A 13409-nucleotide genomic window follows, 5' to 3' on the forward strand; every position below is an offset into this window, starting at 1 on the left:
GAACACAGCTACTTTTATGAGTCTTGGCCGTGGCCCTAAGCATTTTGTTTTCCAATATTACCACCGGATACATAAATGCCACAAACACATGACTGGGTGAACCTTTTCAGATTGTGACTCAGCTTTGCTAGAGTCCCCAGTTAGAGGTGGCTAGAGCTCTTAAGCACACCCTTTTTGCTTTGGATCATGACTTTAACCAATCAGTCTCAAGCTTTTTACTTGGACCTGCATGCCATAAGCACATTGTTAGAGATAGCTTGATTTAGCCGCTTAGGCCTGTATTTTATTTCCTTGGGCCCCCCTATCCATTGATGCTCAAAGCCTTGGATCCTTTTTACCCTTGCCTTTTGGTTTTAAGGGCTATTGGCTTTTTCTACTTGCTTTTTCTTTTTCTTTCTATTATTTTTTTCAAGCTTTTGCTTTTTCACTGCTTTTTCTTGCTTCAAGAATCAATTTCATGATTTTTCAGATTATCAATAACATTTCTCTTTGTTCATCATTCTTTCAAGAGCCAACAATTTTAACATTCATAAACAACAAGATCAAAATTATGCACTGTTTAAGCATTCATTCAGAAAATAAAAAGTATTGTCACTATATCAATATAATTAAACTAATTTCAAGGACAATTTTCGAAATTTATGTACTTCTTGTTCTTTTGAATTAAAAACATTTTTGATTTAAGAGAGGTGAAGGATTTATGGAATTTATTCATAGCTTTAAGACATAATTACTACATACTAATGATCATGATGTAGAGACACAAAACATAGATAAAAACAAAAAACAGAAAAAATAAGAACCAGGAATGAATCCACCTTAGTGGTGTCTTCTTCTTGAAGGACCAATGATGTCCTTAAGCTCTTCTATGTCCTTTCCTTGCCTTTGTTGCTGCTCCCTCATTGCTCTTTGATCTTCTCTAATTTCATGGAAAATGATGGAGTGCTCTTGATGTTCCACCCTTAATTGATCCACATTGTAACTCAAATCTTCTAAGGAAGTGTTGAGTTGTTCCCAATAGTTATTGGGAGAAAAGTGCATCCTTTGAGGCATCTCCGGGATTTCTTGGTGATGAGCTTCCTCATGTGTCTCTTGGGTTCCATGAGTGGGCTCTCTTGTTTGCTCCATCCTTTTCTTAGTGATGGGCTTGTCCTCCTCAATGAGGATGTCTCGATGTCTCCTTCTATGATAACTCCAGTTGAGTAACATAGATGGCAAATAAGATGAGGAAAAGCTAGCCTTGCCAAATTAGAGGGCTTATCGGCTATTTTGTAGAATTCGTGGGAGATGACTTCATGAACTTCTACTTCCTCTCCATTCATGATGCTATGAATCATGATGGTCTGATCCACAGTAACTTCAGATCAGTTGCTAGTGGGGATGAGGGAGCGTTGGATGAACTCCAACCATCCTCTAGCTACAGGCTTGAGGTCCAATCTTCTTAGTTGAACCGGCTTGCCTTTGGAATCTCTTTTCCATTGAGCTCCTTCCACACATATGTCCATAAGGACTTGGTCCAACCTTTGATTAAAGTTGACCCTTCTAGTGTAGGGGCGTGTATCTCCTTGCATCATGGGCAAGTTGAACGCCAACCTCACATTTTCCGGACTAAAATCTAAGTATTTCTCCCGAACCATTGTAAGATAATTCATTGGGTTCGGGTTCTTACTTTGATCATGGTTCCTAGTGATCCATGCATTGGCATAGAACTCTTGAACCATTAAGATTCCGACTTGTTGGATGGGGTTGGTTAGAACTTCCCAACCTCTTCTTTGGATCTCATGTCGGATCTCCAGATACTCATTTTTCTTGAGCTTGAAAGGGACCTCGGGGATCACCTTCTTCTTGGCCACAACATCATAGAAGTGGTCTTGATGGGCTTTGGAGATGAATCTTTTCATCTCCCATGACTCGGAGGTGGAAGCTTTTGTCTTCCCTTTCCCTTTTCTAGAGGTTTCTCTGGCCTTAGGTGCCATCAATGGTAATGGAAAAACAAAAAGCTTATGATTTTACCACACCAAACTTAAAATATTGCTCGCCCTCAAGCAAGAGAAGAAAGAAAAGAAGAAGAAGAAGAGAAAATATGGAGGAGATTGAGGGGGAGGTGTATTCGGCCAAGGTGTAGAAGAGGGGGTTGTGTTGTGTGAAAATTAAGGAGAATGGAGGGGTTTATATAGTGAGGGGAGATGGAGTAGGTTCGGCCATTTAGGGTGGCTTTGGGTAGGAAAGAGATTTTGAATTTTGAAGGTAGGTGGGGTTTATGGGGAAGAGTGGATGGATGTGAGTGGTGAAGGGGGTAATTGGGAAGAGAGATTGAGGTGATTGGTGAAGGGTTTTTGGGAAAGTGTGTTATAGGATTATTAGGAGGTAAGGTGAGAATATGGTAGGTGGGGATCCTGTGGGATCCACAGATCCTGAGATGATCCTGTGGGGCCACAGATACTGAGGTGTCAAGGATTTACATCCCTACACCAATTAGGCATGTAAAATGCCTTTGCATGCAATTCTGGCATTTAAACGCCAAATTGATGCATGTTCTGGGTGTTCAACGCCCATGTGCAGCATGTTTCTGGCGTTGAATGCCAGTTCCATGCTTGTTTCTGGCGTTCAGCGCCAGCTCTCCTCAGGGTGCATTCCTGGCGTTTGAACGCCGGGATGTTGCTTGTTTCTGGCGTTCAGCGCCAGATCCATGCTCTGTTCTGGCGTTAAACGCCAGCCAGATGCTCCTTACTGGCGTTTAAACGCCAGTAAGTCCTTCCTCCAGGGTGTGATTTTTCTTCTGCTGTTTTTGATTCTATTTTTAATTTTAATATTTTTTCGTGACTCTACATGATCATGAACCTAATAAAACATAAAAGAACACTAAAATAAAAAATAAAATTAGATAAATAAAAATTGGGTTGCCTCCTAATAAGAGCTTATTTTATGTCAATAGCTTGACAGTGGGCTCTCATGGAACCTCACAGGTGATCAGGTCAATGTTGTACAGTCCCAACACCAAACATAGAGTTTGGTTGTGGGGTTTCAACACCAAACATAGAGTTTGATTGTGGGGGCTCCGTTTGACTCTGTACTGAGAGAAGCTCTGCATGCTTACTCTGCCTTGTTACAGAAGGATAGCCGTGTGCCTTAAACACAAGGTAGTCCCCATTCAATTGAAGGACTGATTCTCCTCTGTTAACATCTATCATAGCTTCTGCTGTGGCTAGGAAAGGTCTTCCAAGGATGATGCATTCATCCTCCTTCTTCCTAGTGTCTAAGATTATGAAATCAGTAGGAATATAAAGGCCTTTAACCTTTACCAACACATCCTCTACTAATCCATAAGCTTGTCTTACTGACTTGTCTGCCAATTGTAATGAAAATAAGGCAGGCTGTACCTCAATGCTTCCCAGCTTCTCCATTACAGAGAGTGGTATAAGATTTATGCCTATCCCTAGGTCACACAGAGCTTTTCAAAGGTCATGGTGCCTATGGTACAGGGTATTAAGAATTTCCCAGGATCTTGTTTCTTTTGAGGTAAAGTTTGCTGAACCCTTGTATCAAGTTCACTAATGAGCAAGGGAGGTTCACCTTCCCAAGTCTCATTACCAAATAGCTTGGCATTCAGCTTCATGATGGCTCCTAGATATTGAGCAACTTGCTCTCCAGTTACATCTTCATCCTCTTCAGAGGAAGAATAATCTTCAGAGCTCATGAATGGCAGAAGGAGATTGAATGGAATCTCTATGGTCTCTATATGAGCCTCAAATTCCTTTGGATCCTCAATAGGGAACTCCTTCCTGCTTGAGAGACATCCCATGAGATCTTCCACATTGGGATTAGCGTCCTCTCCCTCCTCCTTGCATTCGGCCATATTGATTATATCAATGGCCATGCACTCTCTTTTTGGATTCTCTTCTGTATTACTTGGGAGAGTGCTAGGAGGGATTTCAGTGATTTTCTTACTCAGCTGGCCCACTTGTGCCTCCAGATTTCTGATGGAGGTCCTTGTTTCATTCATGAAACTTAAAGTGACCTTAGACAGATCAGAGACTAAGTTTGCTAAGTTAGAGGTATTCTGTTCATAATTCTCTGTTTGTTGCTGAGAAGATGATGGATAAGGCTTGATATTGCTGAGCCTATTTCTTCCACCATTATTAAAGCCTTGTTGAGGCTTTTGTTAATCCTTCCATGAGAAATTTGGATGATTTCTCCATGATGAATTATAGGTGTTTCCATTAGGTTAACCCATGTAATTTACCTCTGCCATTGCAGGGTTCTCAGGATCATAAGCTTTTTCAGAAGCTGTCTCTTTAGTACTGTTGGATGCATTTTTGCATCCATTCAAACTTTGAGAGATCATGCTGATTTGCTGAGTTCGCACTTTGTTCTGAGCCAATATGGCATTCAGAGCATCAATTTCAAGAACTCCCTTCCTCTGAGGCGTCCCATTATTCACGGAATTCCTCTCAGAAGTGTACATGAATTGGTTATTTGCAACCATGTCAATAAGTTCTTGAGCTTCTGCAGGCGTTTTCTTTAGGTGAATGGATCCACATGCAGAATAGTCCAATGACATCTTGGAAAACTCAGATAGACCATAACAGAATATATCTAATATGGTCCACTCTGAAAACATGTCAGAAGGATACTTTTTGGTCATCTGCTTGTATCTTTCCCAAGCTTCATAGAGGGATTCACCATCTTTTTGCTTGAAGGTCTGAACATCCACTCTAAGTTTGTTTAGCTTTTGAGGAGGAAAGAATTTATCCAAGAAGGCTGTGACCAGCTTATCCCAGGAGTCCAGGCTATCTTTAGGTTGTGAGTCCAACCATGTTCTAGCTCTGTCTCTTACAGCAAAAGGGAAAAGCATGAGCCTGTAGACTTCAAGATCTACTCCATTCATCTTAACAGTCTCACAAATCTACAAGAACTCAGTTAAAAACTGGTAAGGATCTTTAGAAGGAAGTCCATGAAACTTGCAGTTCTGTTGCCTTAAAGCAACTAATTGAGGTTTCAGCTCAAAATTGTTTGCTCCAATGGCAGGAATTGAGATGCTTCTTCCATCAAACTTGGGCGTGGGTTTAGTAAAATCACCAAGTATTCTCCTTACATTATTGTTGTTGGGTTCGGCTGCCATCTCCTTCTCTTGTTCGAAAATTTCAGAAAGGTTGCCTCTGGATTGTTGTAATTTAGCTTCTCTTAGTTTCCTCTTCAGAGTCCTTTTAGGTTCAGGATTAGCTTCAACAAGAGTATTTTTTTCCTTGTTTCTGCTCATATGAACGAGAAGAGAACAAGAAAAGAAGAGGAATCCTCTATGTCACAGTAAAGAGGATCCTTATTATTAGTAGAAGAAGAAAAGAATAAAGAAAGTAGAGTCCAAACACAAGGGTAAGGATAGAGGCAGTGATTGGAGATGAAGAGAGGTGAAGAGAAGTGTTAGTAAATGAATAAATAAATAGAAGATGAGAGAGAGAATTCGAAAATTAATTTTGAAAAGGAGTTAATAATTTTCAAAAATTAAAGATGAGATAGAATTAGAATTAAAATTTAAAACAATTAGTTAATTTAAAAAGAATTTTGAAAAAGGGATGAGATATTTTCGAAAATTTGAGAGGAAAAAGTAGTTAAGTGGTTTTGAAAAAGATAAGAAACAAAAATAAATGTTAATTAGTTAGTTGAAAAAGATATTAAAATCAAATTTGAAAATATAAGAAGATAAGAAGTTAAATAAGATATTTTGAAATGAAATTTTTGAAAAAGATAAAATTTTGAAAAAAAGATATGATATAAAAGATAGGATAAAAAGATATGATTAAAAAGATATGGTTAGAAAAGATTTAATTTTTAAAATTAAAATTAATTACTTAACTAACAAGAAATTAAAAGATAAGATTCTAGAATTTAAAGATTGAACCTTTCTTAACAAGAAAGTAACAAACTTCAAATTTTTTAATCAATCACATTAATTGTTAGTGTAATTTCGAAAATTTGAAATAAAATTACGGAAAAGATTTTTGAAAAAATTATTTTAAAGAATTTTCGAAAAATAGTAAAAAAATGAAAAAGATATGATTTTTGAAAAAGATTTTGAAAAGATAAGATTTTTAAATTTGAAAATTTGACTTGACTTGTAAGAAACAATTAATTTTAAAAATTTTTGACTAAGTCAACTCAAATTTTCGAAAATTATGAGAAAATTAAGGAAAATATATTTTTTTATTTTTGAATTTTTAATGAGGAGAGAGAAAAACACAATTATGACCCAAACAAGAAGACTTACCAAGAACAACTTGAAGATCATGAAGAACACCATGAATGCATGAATTTCGAAAAATGCAAGAATTTTTAAATCATGCAATTGACACTAAATTTAAAACATGACACAAGACTCAAACAAGAAACACAAAATATTTTTGGTTTTTATGATTTTATGAATTTTTTTGTATTTTTATTATTTTTTTCGAAAATATTCTTTTAGAAAACGAAAAAAGAAGAAATTTTTGAAGGATTTTTGAAAAATTTTTGAAAGGAAAATAAAAAGAAAATTACCTAATCTGAGCAACAAGATGAACCGTCAGTTGTCCATACTCGAACAATCCCCGGCAACGGCGCCAAAAACTTGGTGTTGTTGCCGGATCAGAAAAACTTGGCGCTGTTGTTGCACGTAATTGTGATTCAAACAATCCCTGGCAACGGCGCCAAAAACTTGGTGGACGAAATTGTGATCTTCAACAATGGCTCCAAAGACTTGGTGCTCTTAAACATGAATCACACTTTGTCACAACTTCGCACAACTAACCAGCAAGTGTATTGGGTCGTCCAAGTAATACCTTACGTGAGTAAGGGTCGATCCCATAGAGATTGTTGGTATGAAGCAAGCTATGGTCATCTTGTAAATCCCAGTCAGGCGAATTTAACTAATTTATGAGATTATTGGTTTTTCGAATAATAATAAAAATAAATAGAAAATAGTTACTCATATAATTCAATGGTGGGAATTTCAGATAGGTGCATGGAGATGCTGTGTTCCTTCTGAATCTCTACTTTCCTACTGCTTTTATCCAATCTTTGTCACTCCTTTCTATGGCAAGCTGTATGTAGGGCATCACCGTTGTCACTGGCTACATCCCATCCTCTCAGTGAAAATGGTCCAAATGCTCTGTCATAGCACGGCTAATCATCTGTCGGTTCTCGATCATGTTAGAATAGAATCCCTTGATTCTTTTGCGTTTGTCATCAAGCCCAGCAATCGCGAGTTTGAAGCTCGTCATAGTCATTCAATTTCGGAATTCTACTCAAAATACCACAGACAAGGTTAGACTTTCCGGATTCCCATGAATGCCGCCACCAATTCTAGCTTATACCACGAAGATTATGATTAAAGAATCCAAGAGATACGCATCCTAGCTCTCGCTTGTAGAATGGAAGTGGTTGTCAGGCACGCATTCATGAGGATGGATGATGATGAGTGTCACAGATCATCACATCCATCAGGTTGAAGTACAAATGGTATCTTAGAACAGGAATAAATCGAATTGAATAGAAAATACTAGTAATTGCATTAAAACTTGAGGTACAGCAGAGCTCCACACCCTTAATCTATGGTGTGTAGAAACTCCACCGTTGAAAATACATAAGTGATGAAGGTCCAGGCATGGCCAAATGGCCAGCCCCCATGAAAGACCAAATGGTCAAAAGAACTAGATATTCCAAGACATCTAATAAACTAGTAAAAAGTTCTATTTATACTAAACTAGCTACTAGGGTTTACAGAAGTAAGTAATTGATACATAAATCCACTTCTGGGGCCCACTGAGTGTGTGCTTGGGCTGAGCTTGATCTATCCACGAGCTGAGGGTTCTCTTGGAGTTGGACGCCAAGTTGTAACGTGTTTTAGGCGTTCAACTCTGGTTCGTGACGTGTTTCTGGCGTTTGACTCCAGAATGCAGCAAGGAACTGGCGTTGAGCGCCATTTTACATCGTCTAATTACGAATAAAGTATGGACTATTATATATTGCTGGAAAGTTCTGGATGTCTACTTTTCAAATCCATTAAGATCGCGCCATTTGGAGTCCTTTAGCTCCAGAAAATCTATTTTGAGTGCAGGGAGGTCAGATTCCAACAGCATCTGCAGTACTTTGTCAGCCTCCTATCAGAGTTTTGCTTAGGTCCCTCAATTTCAGCCAGAAATTACCTGAAATCATAGAAAAACACACAAACTCATAGTAAAGTCCAGAAATGTGAATTTTTAGCATAAAAACTAATGAAAACATCCCTAAAAGTAACTAGATCGTACTAAAAACTACCTAAAAACAATGCCAAAAAGCGTATAAATTATTTCTGGAATCTAAGAGATACTCATTCAATCTGATATAGAATGGAGGTGGTTGTCAGAAACACGTTCATGGATTGAGGAAGGTGATGAGTGTCACGGATCACCACCTTCTGCATAGTTAAGCGCGAATGAACATCTTAGATAGGAACACGCATGTTTGAATGGAAAAACATAAATAATTGCATTAATTCATCGAGACACTGCAGAGCTCCTCACCCCCAATAATGGGGTTTAGAGACTCATGCTGCCAAAAGGTACAAATTTCAGATCTAAAAATGTCATGAGGTACAAAATAAGTCTCTAAAAGTTGTTTAAATACTAAACTAGTAACCTAGGTTTACAGAAAATGAGTAAACTAAGATAATTGGTGCAGAAATCCACTTCTGGGGCCCACTTGGTATGTGCTGGGGCTGAGACTTAAGCTTCTCATGTGCCTGGGCTGTTTCTGGAGTTGAACGCAAGGTTGTAATGTGTTTTTGGCGTTGAACTCCAACTTGTAACCTGTTTCTGGCGCTGGACGCCAGACTGCAACATGGAACTGGAGTTGAACGCCAGTGTACGTCATCTATCTTCACGCAAAGTATGGAGGATTATATATTTCTGGAAAGCCCTGGATGTCTACTTTCGAACCCAATTGAGAGCGCGCCAATTGGACTTCTGTAGCTCCAAAAATTCCATTCCGAATGCAGGGAGGTCAGAATCCAACAACATCAGCAGTCCTTTTTCAGCCTAAATTAGATTTTTGCTCAGCTCCCTCAATTTCAGCCAGAAAATACCTGAAATCACAGAAAAACACACAAACTCATAGTAAAGTCTAGAAATATAATTTCTGCTTAAAAACTAATAAAATTCCATTAAAAACTAATTAAAACATGCTAAAATCTACATGAAATTACCCCCAAAAAACGTATAAAATATCCGCTCATCACAACACCAAACTTAAACTGTTGCTTGTCCCCAAGCAACTAGATAAATAAAATAGGATAAAAAGAAATTAAGAAGCAATAATATCTCAGAGTTTTAAGTGAAGCTCAGATTCTAATTAGATGAGCGGGGCTAGTAGCTTTTTGTTTCTGAACAGTTTTGGCATCTCACTTTATCCTTTGAAATTCAGAATGATTGGCATCCATAGGAACTTAGAATTCAGATAGTATTATTGATTCTCTTAGTTTAGTATGTTGATTCTTGAACACAGCTACTTTATGAGTCTTGGCCGTGGCCCTAAGCACTTTGTTTTCCAATATTACCACCGGATACATAAATGCCACAGACACATAACTGGGTGAACCTTTTTAGATTGTGACTTAGCTTTGCCATAGTCCCCAATTAGAGGTGTCCAGAGTTCTTAAGCACACTCTTTTGCTTTGAATCACGACTTTAACCACTCAGTCTCAAGTCTTTCACTTGGACCTGCATGCCACAAGCACATGGTTAGGGCCGCTTAGGCCTGGATTTATTTCCTTGGGCCCTCCTACCCATTGATGCTCAAAGCCTTAGATCCTTTTCACCCTTGCCTTTTGATTTAAAGGGCTATTGGCTTTTTCTACCTCTTTTGCTTTTTTTTTGCAAGCTTTGTTTTTTCACTGCTTTTTCTTGCTTCAAGAATCAATTTCATGATTTTTCAGATCATCAATAACATTTCTCTTGTTCATCATTCTTTCAGGAGCCAACAACTTTAACATTCATAAAATTCAATATAAAAATATGCACTGTTCAAGCATTCATTCAGAAGACAAAAAGTATTGCCACCACATATAGATAATTAGAATTTTCCTTATTAAGAACTCGAAAAAAAATTAAATTGCCTCTTTATTCTAAAAATCTACTATTTTATTCATGTTTGATGATGATGATAAAAATAAATTATAACTTTATTGGAAATAAAATCAAAATAGAGATACTAGTTGCTACTACTAATATATAACTTCTAAGGTAAATTCCTAATAAGAACAGTTATCACAGAGTTAAGGCAAAGATTAGGACTCAACAACCTTTATTTTGGGAAGTGGGTGTTCCTCTAGTCTGTGGGGTGCTTGAACCTTCAAGTCACATCCTTGCTCTTCCTGTTCCCTTAGGTGCCATGATCTTAATGAGTTTTAGCTCAGTGATCATGGCAAATCACACCAAACTTAGAGGTTTGCTTGTCCTCAAGTAAAAGAAAGGAAAGGAGAGGAATAGAAGGAGAGGTAATTTCGAAATTCAAAAGATATGATGAGTTAAAAAAGATATGAGAAGAAATTAAAGAAAAATTAAGAAATATGTGTAGGATTATAATTTTTTTGAAATTGAAGTTGAAAGATGAGAGTTTGTAACATGTTTATGCAAGAAATCATGAATTGAAACATAAAAAAAAATTAAAAATTTGTGAAGAAAAAACGAATTTACCTCCTCCCACCATCCTGGCATTAAACGCCCAAACACTGCATGTTTTGGGCGTTTAACGCCCATGTGCAGCTTTTCCTGGGCGTTCAACGCCCATTTGTTGCTTCTTTCTGGCGTTGAATGACAGGAACTCCTTTGTCACTGGGCATTTTTCTGAACGCCCAGGATGCTGCAAATCTGGCGTTGAACGCCCAGAAGGTGCTTCTTTCTGGTGTTCAACGCCCAGAAGATGCTCCTTTCTGGCGTTTAACGCCCAGATGGCTATCCTTACTGGTGTTGAACGCCTAGGAGGTGCTTCTTTTGGGCGTTCAACGCCCAAAACAGCTTTTACTGGCTTTTTCGCACCAGTGAGCTTCCTTTTTTGCTATTTTATCCCCTGAATCCTTCTGTAACTCTGTGAACTTAAGCAGTTGCTATTTTACCTTGAAGATACTTGACATATACCTGTAAAAATTAATTAATTAACAAATAAGCTTTGTAAATGGCTGGGTTGCCTCCCAGCAAGCGCTTATTTATTGTCTTTAGCTGGACTATTAATGAGCTTTAGTTAAGTCTCAGTTTTGAGCATTCTTGTTCAAAATTGCTTTCAAGATAATGTTTGACTCTCTGTCCATTATCAATGAACTTTTTGTTAGAATCATTATCCTTGAGCTCTACGTATCCATATGGTGACACACTTGTAATCACATATGGTCCTCTCCACCGGGATTTCAATTTTCCGGGGAATAATCTGAGCCTAGAATTAAATAGCAGAACTTTCTGCCCTGGCTCAAAGACTCTGGATGACAATTTCTTATCATGCCATCTTTTTAATTTCTCTTTGTAAATTTTTGCATTCTCGAAAGTATTGAGTCTAAATTCCTCTAGCTTATTTAACTGGAGCAATCATTTTTCTCCAGCTAACTTGGCATCAAGGTTCAGGAATCTGGTTGCCCAGTAGGCCTTATGTTTCAGTTCCACTGGCAAGTGACATGCCTTTCCGTACACAAGCTGGTATGGAGAGGTCCCTATAGGAGTCTTGAATGCTGTTCTGTATGTCCACAGAGCATCATCCAGGCTTCTTGCCCAATCCCTTCTACGGTTAATTACAGTCCATTCCAGGATTCTTTTGAGTTCTCTATTTGAGACTTTAGCTTGCCCATTTGTCTGTGGATGATATGGAGTGGCCACCCTGTGGCTAACTCCATAACAAACCAAAGCAGAGTAAAGCTTTTTATTGCAGAAATGAGTGCCCCCATCACTGATTAATACTCTAGGGGTACCAAATCTGCTGAAGATATGTTTCTAGAGGAATTTTAGCATTGTCTTAGTGTCATTAGTGGGTGTTACAATAGCTTCCACCCATTTGGATACATAATCCACTGCCACCAGAATATAAGTGTTTGAGTACGATGGTGGGAAAGGCCCCATGAAGTCAATACCCCTTACATCAAACAACTCACAACTCAATCTCCAAGATTCCTTGTTGAGGCATGGCATAACTGTGAGGAAGATTGCCAGATCTTTGGCAGCTGTCACAATTAACTACAAATACTCGGGAATCCTTATAGAGAGTAGGCCAGTAGAAGCCGCATTGGAGGACTCTTGTGGTTGTTCACTCACTTCCAAAATGTCCTCCATACTGTGATCCATGGCAGTGCCAGAGGATCTTCTGTGCTTCTTCTTTAGGCACACATCTACGGATTACTCCGTCTGCACATCTCTTGAAGAGATATGGTTCATTCCAAAGATAGTACTTTGCATCCGTGATCAGCTTCTTTGATTGCTGCATACTGTATTCTTTGGGTATGAATCTCACTGCCTTGTAGTTTGCAATGTCTGCAAACCATGGCACTTCTTAGATGGCAAAGAGTTGCTCATCCGAAAAGTTTTTAGAGATCTTAGTAAGAGGGAGGGACGCCCCTTCTACTGGTTCTATTCGGGACAGGTGATCAGCTACTTGATTCTCTGTCCCTTTTCTACTTCTTATTTCTATATCAAACTCTTGCAGAAGCAACACCCATTTGATGAGTCTGGGTTTTGAATCCTGCTTTGTGAGTAAATATTTAAGAGCAGCATGATCAGTGTACATAATCACTTTTGATCCTACTAAATAGGATCTAAACTTGTCAATTGCGTAAACCACTGCAAGTAACTCTTTTTCTGTGGTTGTGTAATTCTTCTGTGCGTCATTTAAAACATGATTGGCATAGTAAATGACGTGCAGAAGCTTGTCATGCCTTTGTCCCAACACTGCACCTATGGCATGGTCACTGGCATCACACATTAATTCAAATGGTAATGTCTAGTCTGGTGCAGAGATGACTAGTGCTATAACCAGCTTAGCTTTCAGAGTCTCAAATGCCTGCAGACACTCCTGATCAAAGATAAATGGCGTGTCAGCAGCTAGCAGATTACTTAGAGGTTTGGCGATTTTTGAAAAATTCTTTATAAACCTCCTATAGAATCCTGCATGCCCCAGAAATCTTCTGATTGCCTTAACATTGGCTGGTGGTGGTAATTTTTCAATTACCTCTACCTTAGCTTGATCCATTTCTATTTCCTTGTTCAAAATTTTGTGTCTAAGGACAATTCCTTCAGTCACCATAAAGTGACATTTCTCCTAGTTTAAAACCAGGTTAGTCTCTTGGTACCTCTTTAGAACAAGTGCTAGATGGTCCAGACAGGAGCTGAATGAGTCTCCAAATACTGAGAAGTCATCCATGA

The sequence above is a fragment of the Arachis duranensis genome, chromosome 9 (assembly GCF_000817695.3).
Source record: "Arachis duranensis cultivar V14167 chromosome 9, aradu.V14167.gnm2.J7QH, whole genome shotgun sequence".
Lineage (NCBI taxonomy): Eukaryota > Viridiplantae > Streptophyta > Magnoliopsida > Fabales > Fabaceae > Arachis > Arachis duranensis.